This window comes from Bubalus kerabau, chromosome 10 (assembly GCF_029407905.1).
Source record: "Bubalus kerabau isolate K-KA32 ecotype Philippines breed swamp buffalo chromosome 10, PCC_UOA_SB_1v2, whole genome shotgun sequence".
Taxonomy (NCBI): Eukaryota; Metazoa; Chordata; class Mammalia; order Artiodactyla; family Bovidae; genus Bubalus; species Bubalus kerabau.
In genome coordinates this window covers 20,917,518-20,933,853 of record NC_073633.1, presented here as the reverse complement: position 1 = coordinate 20,933,853, position 16,336 = coordinate 20,917,518, and the positions used below count along the sequence as shown (strand labels likewise).

The following is a 16,336-nucleotide window of genomic DNA, read 5'->3' as shown; positions in this document are numbered from 1 at the left end:
CTAACCAGGACAGGCATGCACTCCACACTGGCATGGTATCTCATAGAGAGTGGCAGCGTCTCCTTGAGCCACCTGCAGCGTTAATATCTCATGTGTCCCTCAAAACACCTTTGCAAACGTCTCCCAATCAACTGGCTTCATTCTCGGTGAATGGATCGGTCCCTCCTCTGCTGTCTTCCTCTAGTCCTGCCTTCAATCCTGTGAGCTCTTCAGTGCTCACCACTGTGCTGAGACCAACTTCCGCTCAGCTACAGGCAGAAGCAGCTACGGTTCCCCTACCAAGTTTGCTTGGGAGACCAGGACGCCTGACTCCTGCAAAGCGACAGAGTACCAGGACAGCCCCCTGGGGTCCCAAGGGAACCAGGACAGAGTCTTCTCTGCAGAACTTGTGTCTTATTACTGTGCCTTCCAATCTCCTGCAGCTTCTCTGGATTTCAAAAGAATCCAATACTGAGCTTGGTACTTAAGGCTCTTCCCTATCCCTACCTAGCTTCTATACACCTCTCCAGCCACACCTCCTTCCCTTTCCCACATCTACACTCTCTGCTCCTCTCTCACTTCTTGGTCCTCAAACTCACCACACCCCTCTCCTGACTCTGAGCCTTCCTCCTTCTCTTAGCATTGTCCGGCCCCACTGCCATCTTCAGCCAGAAAATTCCTGTTCATCCTTCAAAATCCATTGAAATATTCTGCCTCTGGGAAGTCTCTCCCTCTAGCTCCTGTTCATAACGTCGGCCATGCTGAATTGTGACAGTCCCTTTCTTCTGTCTTTCTCCCCTACTAGCCTAAGCCTTTTGTCGTTCTCCCAGCCCATGGTCAGGGCCCTCTAAATATTTGCCAAGTCAGTGAGTGAGCCAGCAAACATTTGGTCTGCTTGTCCTTCAGTTTGAAGGGGAATTTCATTTTTGAAGTCCCTCTGGGTCTTTCAGAGGAAGCCGCTTCCAGCCTCGCTACTTTCCCTTCTATTGATCTTGGGATTTATGGTACTATTGTTTCCTTTTATTAGGCTGTAATGGCCTCCGTTAAAACATGTTACATGGAAATAGGCTAATTAAGTGTGTCAAATAAGTCACCATCCCACAGAGGGCCCGGCCCTCCCTGGGCAGGGCCACGGTGCCTCACAGCAGAGAGAGACAGGCAGGGCACAGGGAGAGCGTGTCCTCCTCACCCTTGTCTCTAACCCCACCGTGTGTCTGAGGCCTCACTCTATTGCTCTGGGTGCCTCCCGGAGTAGGTGTGAGATGCCCCGCTGGGTGTTCTCTGTTCAACCGCACGAGTCGGAGTTGAAGCATCCATGCTGGGGACCACACGTCCGCTCCTCAGCTTGTGCCTAGCTTAGATGCCTACACCCCTCACAGGAAGGGAGACTGGGTGCACATTTGCATTCCAGGAAACCTCTAGTGGCAGGCCTGAGATGATCAGACTCTGGTAGGAAACCTGTCCCACTCACCTCTATCTGTCCGTTTCCAATCCATGCATGTTTACAGGAAGCCAAGCTGGCAGGAGATGCCCCAGGCCTTGGAGGCTGCCTGGGAACGCTTTTGAGGCACTTCCAATAAGCCCTTGGGCTAGTGAAGAACAGACTCCAAGACAGTTGTGTTCTTTTGACACACAGATATCATGCTGGGTTCTTCTGGTCCGTGGGGAAATGGAGGATTTGATGAGATTCTCATGAGAAAGAACCCCAAGGACTTTAACTCATTTGAAAACTTTTCAATTTTGCTCTGCAGTGGGGAACACCTCATTGACTGCTGAATCTGTTCTTCTGGACTCAGTCAAGTCTATTGCCTTACCCTCCCTTGAACTTCAGAAGATGAACTGTCTCCATGAGTCCGTGACAAAGCATTACTCCTGTAAGATGGAGAAGGAGGAGTCTGTGCTCAAAGAAGTTTGCGGAACCCTGTATTAACAGAGCTAGACAGGCTGGTTTACTGGAGCTTCTCGGAGCTCACACCAGGTTCATGTAGGGTTTCCAAGTGTGGCAGGTCCCAACTTTTTACTATACCTCCCCAATCTTGGAATCATATGTCCTTGCCCTTTGTCATATGACCTTGCAGCGTTTCCCACTAGATTAAGCCATGTATATTTCTAGTTCTCACTGATGTTCACCTGCGTCACATGACTGACTTTGGCCAGTGGAGGGTGGGTGGAAGTGGGGTGTCTCAGAGCTGAAATGGAAACAGGCGCGGCAAGTGTCTGCTGGCTTTCTCTCCAGTTTTCACCACTGCCATGAAAAGAGCACAGCCCTGGCACCCGCTATCCCAGAAGGTAGCTGGTGGAGAGACTTAAAAACAAGCTGTGCAGCACTATTCACAACAGCCAGACATGGAAGCAACCTAAATGTCCATCAACAGATAAGAGAAGCTGTGGTACATATATACAATCAAATACTACTCAGCCGTAAAAAAGAATGAAATAATGCTATTTACAGCAACATAGATGGACCTAGAGATTATCATACAAAGTAAAGCAAGTCAGAAGGACAAACACCATATATTGTTTCCCTTACATGTGGAATCTAAAATATGACACAAATGAGCTTACATACAAAACAGAAACAGGCTCACAGACATAGAAAACAAACTTACGGTTACCAGAAGGGAAGGAGAGTGGAGAAGGATAAATTAGGAGTATGTATTAACAGATACAAGCTACTATCATAAAACAGGTAAGTAACAGGGTCCCACTGTATAGCACATGGAACTATATTCAATATTCTATGAGATCTTCCCAACCCAGGGATCAAACCTGGGTCTCCCACATTGCAGGCAGATTCTTTACCATCTGAGCTACCAAGAAAGCTCCTCAATATTCTGTAATAAACCATAATGGAAGAGAATATGAAAAAGAATATAGAGAGATAAAACTTCGCTATACACCAGAAACTAACACAATGTCGTAAATCAACTATACTTTAATTAAAAAACAAAAAAATAAAAACCGGCTCTGATCAGAACCAGAGCAGCTCCAGGCAGCCCCTAGGCCTGGGGAAGAGAAAGCAGAATTGAGGTGGTTGGCTACTTATCTGTTACTGACTATATGAGTTTCTTACTGCTACTGTAACAAATCATCACACACTGAGTAGCTAAAAGCAGCACACATTTATTCTCTTATAGCTCTGGAGGTCAGAAATCCATTAGTCTCACTGGTCAAGTCAAGGTGTCGTCTGGACTGGTTGTTTCTGGAGACCCCCAGAAGAGAACCCCTTGCTTGCCTTTTTCAGCTTCTAGCGGTCACCTATATTTCTTGGCTCATGGCCCCTCTTTCCACCTTCAAAGTCCATCACTCCAGTTTCTGCTTCTGTCACAACATCTCCTCATGCTGATCTTCTTTCCTCCCTCTTATAGGGACCCTTGCTATGACATTGGGGCCACCTGAATAATTCAGAATCATCTTCCCATCTCAAGATTCTTAACCTAATCACATCTGCAAAGTCCTTTTTGCCAAATGAGGTGACTGTCATAAATCCTGAAGTGTAGGATGTGGGTCATTTGGGGGTGTTACTCAGTTCGTCACCCTGAATGATACAAAAAAGGCTAAGAATATATGAAAGTGAGGTGTTAGTCCCTCAGTTATGTCCAGCTCTTTGCAGTCCCACAGACTGTAGCCTGCCAGGCTCCTCTGTCCATGGGATTCTCCAGGCAAGAATACTGGAGCGGGTTGCCATTTCCTTCTTCAGGAATCTTGCAGGCAGATTCTTTACTGTCTGAGCCACTGGGGCAGACCCTACGTAAGAATGTGTAGGTTTTCCCTAAATTAATTGAATTTTTTTTCCACATCTCAGAATATCTCCTCCCTTCTCCTGAGGATGCCAGTTTTGGAAATTGGGCCTTCCTCGATTATTTACCAGTTCTGTCACTAATCTGCAGTTATTGATAAACGGGTACCCCAGTACCTACCTACTATAGGATTATAAATTCCTACAGGTTCAGTTCAGCCGCTTTCTTTGTTTGGTGGTCTTCTCTCCTAGTCTGTAAATAGCAATAATGTCATCTGTCAGAGTTGAACTGACCGAATTATAGGAAATAATTTTGAGTGTGTTATATAGGGACTAGCCATAACTTCTCAATAAATGGCATTTGCCTTCCTTGCCTGCCTGGGCTGAAGCAGAGAGAAACTAACAGCAGGCTGCCATGGTGGACAGAAAATGCTCTTTGGCTGGTGGAGGTAAAAGCTCCCTGACACCCGCATCCCCGCTTTGTAACCTCGGCTCTTCCTTCTGCAGTGTTAGGCACGCAGCGTGCACTGTCCTGCGTCTCTCTGTCCTGTCCTCTCCTAACATATGGAAGACCCAGGGGGAGGTGAGCAGGAACGGGATTGCAGGGGTGAATGAGCCTGACTCACCACTCAATAGCTGTGTGGCTTTGGGAATAGTCCTTGTTTTCCTGGGGCTTTGTCTTCCCCCTGTGCTAATACAAGACTGGATCAAGTGCCCCAGGGCCTCTCCCTACCGCATTCAAAACCCTCACATCTGTGACTCTCCCTTTTCCCACCGTTTTGTTCAGCCCAGGCTCTGGACCCCATTGGTACTGAAGCAACATTTGGCAAGGAGAACATAGGCACCCCTTTTTGTGCAATCAGTTCCTATTTTGCATTTTAATGGGCTCCTTAAACCAAAATACCCTTCAGAAACCTAAAGAAAAAATGGCAAATTACCCAAACTCCAGAACATTAGGACATATTCATAATCATTGGGTTTCCAGGGACCTCAAATCCCCTATGCAAAGCGGATAAATAAATGCCCCCTGGGGAGTCCTGAGGACCAGAGGCAATGGTAGGTTACAAACCCACTGGAAAGTTCCAGTCCGGAAGCCCACCAAACCTTTTAGAGTCACCAATCTCTTCGTGGATGATCAACACCCCTATTTCATGAGAGGATGACCAAGAAAACCATTAAGCCCCAAAAGCTTCCATTCCTTGATTCTGCCTGCTCTAAAATCTGCGATGATTCCTGCTATTAATATTTTAAGCAACTAATTTGACATTTTTTCCATTTAATTAACTTGCATATATATGAGAACAGGGTGTTGAGAGTACCATGACATTTAAACAAAATCATGTAAGTTTGCCTATTTCTGGTGGGGGGCGGGCGGTGCTGCTCTTTTCTTTGCCTTTTTTTTTCTTTTCTCTCCATTTCTGTTTCGCATTCCTGATCCTGAGGCTGGCTTGTTAGCTCAGAGAAATGACCAAATTTCTCAAAGCAAATGTGCCATAATTTCAACCTAGGTGACGTGGGTGGGCCCGGCGCTCTAGGCTGCGCAGCTTTTAAATTCGATCCTGCTCTTTTCCAAGCTTTTGTGCAAATGGCGTTTGAATCAGAGCAGCCCCGCGTCACAGGCTAATGTTTTCCGGTTGCCACACCAACCCTGAGTGGGGGGTGGGGAAGGGGCAGCGGGCATGCCCAACATTTATCAAACGTCACCATCTCGGCAGAAGAGCTGGGGTTTCAAGAGGCAAACAATAATTCCGTGGCGATTTTCTCTTCCAAATGACAAATAATTGCTGTCATATTATCAAATGATTAAGAAATAAAGGAAAATGGACAAATAGAGTGTGGCCATTGAGGGATGGTGTCGGGGGGACTAGGGAGATGCTCGCTCAGTGTTCCGTAATTGAAAAATTATACCCTAATTAGCTCCCACCCCAGAAAATTCATGCGTTCTAGGAGCCATCCAATCCCCAGCCTGCCAAGTCACAGAACTTGTGGCCCTTCAAATTTACTGCTGATTTCAGAAGGGGTTGCGCCGTCTCCAAATGGTTTCAGAGAGCGAGACGCTTCAGCTCGCACAGCCCTCAGAAAGGATGCATTACTTCATACTTTCATCTGCCATAATTAATCACAGATTTTTCTCTGCCTATCAGCTTCTCCGGCTGCTCTCCCCACATGAACCTGGGGGCTCCTGGCTCCAGCTTCTCCATGGTGGTCAGCCCAGCCAGGCTCGGACGTGGCACAGAAACTGCATTCCCCGGATGCAAAATGGCACCCCCTAATCCGAGGCATCTCAGCGGGAGAAATGGTCCTGCATTGGAAATGAAACCGCATTGCAAACTAAACTCACAGGGCTCTAGAGATATTCCTTGTTTCTGTTTCTCCCCACTCTTAGGATACTCCCTGGGGATTTCTAATGAGGCTGTCAGACTTCAGGAAGAATATAAGAGAAGGAGCGTCCCCATTCTCCTCCATCCCCTCCCCCTGGGCCAGGGTTTCAAGCCCAGCTCCATGACCTCATTAGATGCATGACCCTGGGGAAGAGACTTGGTCTGTCTGAGCATGAGTTTTTCCTTTTATAAAATGCGGCTAATGGTGCCTACCTTTCCAGAATGTGATGGTGTATGGTTGCTAGCACCGCCTCTTGATCCTTCTATATGAAGTTGGGATAATAATCTTACCTACCCACTGGGATTTAATGACAATTGAGTAGAGACTTCATTATATGTTCCTTGCACAAAGTTAGTATCCAGTAAATATTTGAATTGAACTGAACTGAATCGTACATAATTGGTTCATTCATTCATTTAATCCATCAGCTAATAGTTGTTAAGTGACTGTTTTCTGTCAGACACATTATTTGGCATAGGATATACAAAGGGGAATGAGACAGACTTGATTCATGCCCTTGGGGGCTTACATTCTAGGGGGGAAAACACCCAAGAAAGACAAAATTTTTAACAAAACACAGGTTGTAAAAATTCTATTTAAAAAAATAGACAAGAACTCAGATATAGGATAAAGAGCTGGGTGGTGACTTTTAAATGAAAATCTAGAGGCTAATGAGAAATCATGTGAGGAGTAATAGAGAAAAGCATTCCGAGCAAGGGGAACAGTATGGGAGAAGCAGAGTGAATCTTAACACATTCCAGGCGCCGAGCACAGGCCATTAGTCAGGGTGAATGGTGCTAGTTGCTAGAGCACATCTGCTGCTGCTAAGTCGCTTCAGTCGTGTCTGACTCTGTGTGACCCCATAGACGGCAGCCCACCAGGCTCCCCCGTCTCTGGGATTCTCCAGGCAAGAACACTGGAGTGGGTTGCCATTTCCTTCTCCAATGCGTGAAAGTGAAGAGTGAAAGGGAAGTCGCTCGGTCATGTCCTACTCTTCGTGACCCCATGGACTGCAGCCTACCAGGCTCCTCCATCCATGGGATTTTCCAGGCAAGAGTACTGGAGTGGGGTGCCATTGCCTTCTCCATACAGCACATCTAGTGAGCTCAAATCTTAGTGATTTCAGCCAGTAAAAGTTCATTCCTCCTCCTTGTCAGAGCCCATCAGGTGGATAGTCTTTCAATGTTTCAAAACTTAAACTCCTAGTTAGCTGTTCTGCCATACTCTAGGATAGCATTCCCTTAACTTTGGGGCACCAGGGACCAGTTTTGTGGAAGATAAATTTTTCCAATGAACCGAGGGTGAGGTGGATGGTTTGGGGATGATTCAAGCACACTTTATTTAGTTATTGTGTACTTTATTTCTATTATTATTAACATCAGATCTACCTGAGATCATCAGACATTAGATCCCAGAGGTTGGGGATCCTTGCCCTAGGGTCTCCTTGGAATTGTCCACCGTATCTTCCAGTTGCAGCCAAGAGCAAAGAGGAAAAGCTCCTGGTACACTCTGGAGGCCAAGCCTGGAGGTGGTGTATGTCACCTCCACTCATATTCCATTCACCAGAACTGAAGTGCATGGCGCTGCCCGACTGCAGAGGGACTGAGGATAGAGTCCAGCTACATGACAAGGAGGATAATAAACAGGTTAGGAGAACACACAGCATTTTTCTGCCTCACAAAGTACGTAAGGGTGGGTGGTGAGACATGAGTTGAGAAGTAGATGGCCGGGTCGTGCAGGTCCATGTAAACCAGGGGAGGAAGTGTCAGTTGGATGCTGCCCCGACCCATGACGGACCAGACATTCCAGGATATTCCATCCACACCAGTTTGCATCTTATTCAGTGAGAAGGGGAAGCCAGTCCACATCAATGATCTGATCTGATTTTAATATATCTTAAGAGGACCCCTCCAGCTGCTCTGAGGAGATGGTCCCAGGGAGGTGTCCTGGATTCAGGTGATGGGGGAAGAGGATGGAGAGAAAGTTGACAGATGTGGAAATTTGATCCCCATTGGACCTGATTTCAGTCTCACTGGCTAACCAACATTCAGGCCCCTGCTGACTAACTGGGGGTACCGAACAGGGCTCCAAAAGGTTGGAGAAAACACAAAAGCACTGGGCAAGGCAGCTGGCTGTGAGGATTAATTCCAGAAATGACCACCCAGACCAATAGCTTGGAGTCTGTTTCCTCACTGGACCTTGGCCTCCTGGCCCAGTGCACCAGCAGACCCTCTCCAGGTCATGCTTTCAGTGGCAGGGAGAGAGATTAACACTCCATTAGGTTGGTTCCAACTGGTGCCAGTGCAAGTGGCCAGAGGGCAGCTGGGAGGCGGTGGACAGTCCGCACAGAGCATGGCCACTCCTAGAGAACAGCCTCCAAGTTGTTCAGTTTAAGCTTTCCAACTAGTCTGGGAGGATGGAGTTACCATTGACTCCATTTTACAAGTTGGTCCTGTGACTTGCCCGAGGGCTACCCTGTAAGTAACAGCCCCAGGATTGAACACAAGTCTTCTTTCATTCTGGAGCACCACCATGGAGTGCTCCACTGGCAGGATTCATCCAGGCTCACTTGGAGGCCAAATGATGAGTGAGGATCTGCCTGGGTCTCTTCACATTCCATGCTTCCTGCCAACATGGTGGTGGCCTCCTTGAACTGGATCCAGCCCTCTGTCATGATGCACCAGTTGTCCTACTAAGCAATGCCTTTGGACAAGTCATTGGCTTACCAAGCTGACTGATCTTTAGAATTACCTGGCAGCCTTTAAACATACACCATCCTGAGACACCCCGGATGTATTAAAACAGAGGGCCTGGCAGCTGTGCTTTTAAAATCTCCCCAGGTGCTCAGATAAAAGCACTATGGCATTGCCAGTGGGTGTGTGGGTGGGTTAAGTGAGGCTCAAGGAGGAAGTGTTTTCAGGTAGTGAATTAGTGACAGAGTCAAGAGAAGAAGATGGGCCTCTTGCCTTTCTCACCTCTTTTTCCACAAGACTATACTGTTGCTTTGTAAGCAATTATGGGAAAATGCATCCTTACCAACAATCTAAAAATGTCACAGCTGGACAGGAGCTTTGAGTTTATCTTTCCAACCCAGTGGTTCCCAGTTGCGCATTGGACCAGCCGTGTCAGTGTTGTATGAGATGCTTGTTACAACACAGGTTGCTGGCCTCCCCCGTACCTACTGTATCAGCACTGGGGAGATGCAACATTGGAAACTGTATTTGTAAGTATCTTTGGTGATTCTGATATTAGCCTTGTTTGGAAACCATGGATCCAGTCCTTCTCATTTTATAGTCAATTCAAATCCAGTCCTCCAAGAGAAGTGATTGGCCTAAGACCACCTGGTCTAGAAGTCGAGTTTTCTGGCTCAGTCTAGAGCTCTTTCCACTACCCCTCACTTATCTGAAAGCCCAGACATGTGTAGGGGCAAGAGAGGGAGGTGGTCAACCAACAACAGCCAGAGAGACAGTTATGCTGAAAGAGCTACATCAGAGAAACATCTAATTAACTGTTCGTAGCAGGTTTTCTTCCCCTGGTGATCGATGCCTAGTCTCCCTTCTCTTGCTAATACCTCCCCTCACTCATCCTAATGTGATCAGTTATTCCCAGAAATAAATTATGCACACAATGTACAGTCTATTAGGTAATCAGTGGGACGCTGGCCCAGCAGCCAGAAGGCAAGACAGGCTGTCTGGAGCGACAGCCAATGGAAGGGGCAGTGCAGACCCAGTGGGTGGAAATCTCTTAAGTGGAAAACCCTCCAACAAGGAAACTGGGCTCTCAGACATGAACTTTCAGGCCAAACTTGAAAACAACTGGAAGCAGCAGTACAGCTCGATTCAGGCTACAGTTCCCCAGGCCAGCCACCTCTCCAAGGCCTCCCATCTCCCACACCTCCAATCCCTGCAGGAGTTCTGTTTCTGATCCAGCTGACACTACACACAGCTTCTCAGATCTTGGTGTGGCCATGGATCACCGGGAATACCATCAAGATGGAGGTTCTGATTCGAGGGTCCTAGATGGAGAGGGGGCGGTGCTGAAACTGCACTTCCTGACAAGCTCCCAGATGATACCAATGCTGCTGGTCTGAGCAAGAAGGGCCTAGAGATGAGCGTCGGCTGAGCTGGGTGGTCAGCTAAGTCCCAACCACCAAGTGTTCACTGCTTGGTCCTTTCCCAGGCCAGTCTCTTTGAATGTGCTGTTTCCTCTGCCTATAGTTCCTCCTTTCTGTTTAGAAAACTCCTGTTTGCTATTGACATTCTGGCTTGGGCCATGTCTCACCCCTAAAATCTTCAGTGACCCCCTCCTGCTTCAAGTAGACTTAGGGGAGATGATACTTTCCTATACATCAATACTTAACTCTTTTGTGACAATAGTTGATCTGTCACTCAAAGGCCTGGAAACTCTGAAAACTGCACGGAGTCTGTCTTTGCTCCATCTCCAAACCTGACAGGGCTCTGCTAGCCACCAGGCACCACAGGGCCTGAGAACTTCTGAGAAATCTCTGAAAGAGTTTAATACCCAAAACAAAATTGGATTGGATCCAAGACCTGAAGGGAAAACTTTGCAATAGAAACGAATAACGAAAACAATAGAAGAGTTTAACGAAACATCTACCAAACAAAACATTACATCAACCTCATTAATGGTTTCATTGAGTATTCATAAAAATTTTGTTATATTTGACAACGATGTGTAGGTTAGATTTTCTCACTTTGCAAGAATTCTTGAGTACCTCGATCATTGCTGAGAAATCAAAGCCAAGTGTAAATTGAATGAATTACTGTGGCCAAATAATTTCAAAAGCAAGATTAGAAAAATAATTTTTTTAACAGAAAAAAATATACTTAATACAGAATATGGGTGAACTTCAGTAAGTTTGATAGGTTCAGGAACTTATCAAACATACTTCCAAAACATGTGTTTAGGGCTTAAGTGTCTGAAAACCATCTTGATGTCTGGCCAAGGGGAAGCACACAAGGGATTTCTCCCAAATGAATGGGCAAATAGATGGGAACCCAAAGTGAATCTGAAAAGTGCAAAGGGGAGAGGAAGGGAAGAAAAGCAGGCAAAACATAAAGTGTAAGCCCAAGTTTTGAGAACAATAAAGCAAGTCCTCCTTAGCAAGCAATTCACTAAAGCCCAACTGGCTGGCAGATAGATGATAATCGCCCCCTACCGGCTGGAGGAGTCCTGTACTGCCCACAGACGCTGGCTTCATTTATTTATCTGTCATTGCTGCTTTTCCAATGCCGAAAACATCAAAGCCCCTTGGAATCGCCTCAAAGAAAGAAAGCAGTGGTCCCCGAGGATCAAGACGCTGCCTCTCCTCTGGGAAGGGGGCTCGAGGGGCGCTTTATAACTGACTGTGTGTCAGACATTCTGAATGGATCCAAACCCATCTTGAACCGATTTTTACCTTCCTCCTGAACCACCTCTTGGTTAATGTGTTCCATATGTTTCTTTCTCTGAGGGAAAATAGGCTTACTTTTATTTCAAAGGGCATCATTGAAAAGTCACTGGGGGACAGGACTTTGTTCTAAGACAAGTAAGACTTGGGAAGTTCCTCTAAGGAAGCAATCAGAGATAAACAGAAAGATTTATATGCAAGATGTTCACTGCAGCATTATTTATAAGAGGGAAAGATTGGAAACAGTCTAAATGCCCAGCAACAAGGGGGTCATTAGATAAACCATGATCTACCTACACAATGGAAGATGCCACAGCCATTAAAATTCATTTTTGAAGAGTCTGTTATAGAAACAGCCAACCTTTAGCAAGCCCTTCCTAGGTGCCACGTGGAGGTATCTTGGTATTGTATGTTTCAACTTCTCACAGCCCTATGCTAAAAGCAATCTTTGTAATTTCCCCATTTGATGCACAAGGACACTGAGGCACAGGCAAGCCCAGGTCACACAGGTAAGGATGAGCACTGAACTGGCACCTCACACACGGCAGGATGCTGCCTCTCTCTAGCAGAGGTTCATTGAGATTCTGAACCTGGGGAGTGGGAGATGTGTGTGCGTGCCAAATCACTTCAGTCTTGTCCAACTGTTTGCGAACCTATGGACTGTAGCCCCCCAGGCTCCTCTGTCCTTGGGATTCTCCAGGCAAGAATACTGGAGTGGGTTGCCATGTCTTCCTCCAGGGGAGCTTCCTGACCCAGGGATCGAACGCACATCTCTCAGGTCTTCTACATTGGCAAGTGGGTTCTTAACCACTAGCGCCCCCTAGGAAGTCCAGGGAGTAGGAGAGGGAGAGGTCTATTCTTTCCCAGGTCCACAGCAAGCTACCATGAAGAAGGGTAGATGGGAGCTGCCTGGGAAGTGATGACATCTTGGCCAAGCTGCCCTCAAAAGAGGAGGAGTAAATTCCCAGAGCTGGCAAGACTTGGGGTCCATTCAGAAAATCCTAGGGAGGCAGGGATGGCTAGCACATCAAATGCATTATAATTGTCCACTGAAAACCAACAAAGAAACTGCAAGGGACTGGGCTGAGGTCCTACTCTGGGTGTCAAAGCAGAGTCAATAGTCCCTGAAATGATTAACAGCCTTGAGTCCATCCAGACACCCTGCTGAGAGCTTTCTTCTAGAAGCCCATTAAATCCTCAAGCTACAGCCTCTCTTTGGGCTTTCATTGTTCCCATTTCACAGATGAGAAAACAGAGACTTGGCAGGCTTAAGTAAATTGCCTGAGATCTTAACTGGTAGGTAACAGTGGCTGGAGCAGAACCTGGTGATGCAGAGGCCAGAGGCCACTGGCTTAACTGCTTTGTGACATCCTCTCTGGGAGGCGGGCTGCCAGAGCGAAAACAGGAGCCCACTTTCACCCCCCAGCAGCCACTGCTGTTTTCTGTCCCATTGGCTACAGCTGCCCTCCCTGGCTTTTCAGGGAAACCCTTCTCCACAAAAATGATTGTAGATCCTCTTGATTTAGGAGAACTCACAGGAACCCAGCTTCTGGCAACAGATAAGGGGAAATAGGAAAGCATCCTCATATTCGGGGAAAACAATCAAATGGCTTCTGGTCCAAGAGCATGGTGAAACCTAGAGGCATCTGAAGCAAAGGAACTCTCCAGTCCCCACTCCCCCAGAAGTCCTGGGCCCCTCCTCAGCCCCAGGCTGCTGGCCACTCACTGGTTAGCCTCCAGTCCAAGCCGCTTAGCTTCCTCCAAAAGCTGCCCTTCCCACAACATCGCTGGGCTCTGAACCTGCTCTCCAGGCCTGAAGCAGAGGAGTTCAGCCCCCACCCCAAAGACCAGCTCCCCCGGAATCTTTCTAAGTTGATCCACTTTACTAGCAAACATGACGATATTCCTGAGTTTTACTTTCCCTGTCTCTGTCTCTCTTTCTGAAGAGGTAAATTGAAGTCTCTGTGGATTCCAGCCACTGTGTATCTTGAGGGCACCCTTCGCAAATGCCGTTTGACTGACATTACTGAATGTGGGGCTTCCCGCATAGCTCAGTTGCTAAAGAATCCGCCTGCAGTGTAGGAATCTGCCTGCAATGCAGGAGACCTGGGTTTGATTCCTGGGTTGGGAAGATTCCCTGGAGAAGGAAATTGCAACCCACTCCAGTATCCTTGCCTGGGAAATCCCATGGACAGAGGAACTTGGCAGGCCACAGTCCATGGGATCAGAAGAGTCAGACATGACTTAACAACAAACTACCACCAGTCCCCAAGGTAAGGGTCTACAGAGAATAGACAACCTTTAGGGGCTAATCCAGGGCCAGTACCCCTCTCCTAAGAACCCCCAACACCCCCATGGGGGGCAGAGCTCTGGGTCCATGCTGCCAGGAGACATCTCCTTTGAGGGCATTATCCCGAGGTCCCCAGACTGCTGCCTGATCTCAGCCAATCAGACACTCCCCTGGGAGTTTAGAACCCAGATCCTCCCCTCCACCTCTATGGGACACTGGGCAGTGGGAAACAGGAGCTGGGGCAGCTTTGTGGTCCTGCTAACAGAGGAAGCTGGCTGGAAATGGAAAGAAAAAAGAGGAAGAGAAGCTTGGGGGAGTGAGGCGGGAAAGATACAGGCATGACTTTGCAGTTCCTGATTCTAGTTCCTCAGTAGCAGGGATGAATTTTTCACCCTTGGGTTTTTTTTGAAATACGGCCATATCCTTCCCATGAAGTCATCATTTTCCTTAAGCAAACAGTAGTCCTTTGCAGCCAAGGGGCCCCAGCTAGACCATCAGGATTCGAGAAGAGTTTCCTCAGAGTGAATGAGATGATTGGATGGCATCACTGACTCAATGGACATGAGTTTGACCAAACTCTGGGAGATAGTGAAGGACAGCGAAGCCTGGCATGCTGCAGTCTATGGGGGTCACAAAGACTCAGACATAACTTAGTGACTGAACAACAATAAGAATCCTCCCAGAGGGCTGCTCTGAAGACCCCGCCCTGCAAGGGAGTTCTCAGAGCCCTGGGCCCCACCCTCTGTGGATCAAGGGTGGGTTGTGAGGGGAAGAGCAGAATCTGCGTGGTGCTCATGCTAGGTCCCATCTAGACATTCTGGCCCCTAGGGCTTCTGCAGCCTGCCTCTCCTTGGCCCACTCACAGCTGCCTTACTGGTGGCAGAGCCTAAGCAATCCTTTCCCTTATGCCTCTCATTCTCAAACGCTCCCTGCTGCATATGGGATAAAGTCCAAGTTCCCTGACACAGCGTTCATGTCCACTTCCTGCAGCCCCATCACCCACCCTACCCCCCATTTTCTATTTCGTGTCTTGGTTTTCAACGCCTTTGCCTATTCTGTTCCCTCTGCCTGGACTTTCCTGTGCTTCCTTCTTAGCTGTGCTCATTTCCTCTTGACTTTCAGGAAGGCCACTAGTTCCACACACATCGCTTCCAGGAAAACTCTAACTTCACAGGCTGGGCTGAGGGCTCCTCCCATATTTCCTGGTCTTGCTTAATTTATCAAAACTCAGACCAGATTTTCCTTCCTTGACTTCTAAGAAAAGACTGTGGGCTCTGCAATGGCCAGGATCACAACTTATTCTCTGGGTCTCTCCAGTACCAGATTCAGTGTCAACTGGCCTCTGTCCACCCACCCCATGCCACCTTCTGGCTATTCCTTCCAACCAAGGACATAGATTCCCAAGAGAATGCTCGTCACCTATCCCTATTTTAGAGACAACAGCCCTGAGGTTCAGAGGGGCGAGGTTCACTGACGCCCTGGTGCGCATAATTTTCACACTTCCGTGCACGCCTCCATGCATGCCGTTTCTTCTGCCCTGGTTCCCTGTGAGGACTCAGTTCCTCATTCTGGCTGCTTCGTCAAGATCCACCTCCATGTACCCCTTCACCTGAAGCTTTCCAGGAGCCTTCCTGGACTTGTTGCCTGTGGCCTCCTGCCCCATGCCCACAGAACGCCTCCATCTGTCTGTGACAGTCCCTGGCTGCCACACTGGGCTTCAGACCCACCCACTTGCTCATGTCTCTCCCTAGTAGACAGTGATCACTAGATTATTCAGCTCCTCACCAAAATCTGGCGTATACTAGGTGCATAATTAAAGTGTGTTGAAGGGAGAAGGAGGGAAGATGTTGTTTGTAAAGTGTTTCAATTGAGAAAGCCTAGGACCTAACTGCCAGAGAAGGCAATGGCACCCCACTCCAGTACTCTTGCCTGGAAAATCCCATGGACGGAGGAGCCTGGTAGGCTGCAGTCCATGGGGTCACTAAGAGTGGGACACGGCTGAGCGACTTCACTCTCACTTTCCACTTTCATGCATTGGAGAAGGAAATGGCAACCCACTCCAGTGTTCTTGCCTGGAGAATCCCAGGGACGGGGAGCCTGGTGGGCTGCCATCTGTGGGGTCGCACAGAGTCGGACATGACTGAAGCAACTTAGCAGCAGCAGCAAGACCTAACTGCACCTGGTTCCTCTACAGCTTCTAAGAAAGGGCTGTGGGCAGATGAGAGAATCAGCAAGCATTTCTAACCAAATTCTACACACCATAACTTTCTTCTGTATTTGTGATGTTTTGAAAGCACTTTTACACACACTGACTCAATTTTTATAATCATCATGAGGGATCCATATATTTTAATTTGCATATGGAAGAGGCACTAGAATCGGCCTGTAATCCCAAGCCTTACCCACAACATGTACCATGTCTAAGGTCAGAGACTGGCTGCCCAGATATGTCCACATATGTGCTGCTGTGTCTGTATCCTTGTCCACTCATGGTCCATGCACAGCATAGTTACATGATGCGTCCAGATATAGGGAA

General features: G+C 47.7%; 1 long non-coding RNA gene across 1 annotated transcript in view; it reads left to right on the top strand.

Annotated features, from left to right (window-relative positions):
* LOC129620404 (uncharacterized) overlaps window positions 1-10,261 on the top strand; it is a 30,238-nt gene extending 19,977 nt beyond the window's left edge. Inside the window, exons 2-4 of the long non-coding RNA XR_008698519.1 lie at window positions 5,863-6,259; window positions 7,483-7,746; window positions 10,010-10,261. This is a non-coding gene — a long non-coding RNA (uncharacterized LOC129620404). The remainder of the gene's footprint in view (window positions 1-5,862; window positions 6,260-7,482; window positions 7,747-10,009) is intronic.
* Window positions 10,262-16,336: the final 6,075 nt, after the last annotated feature.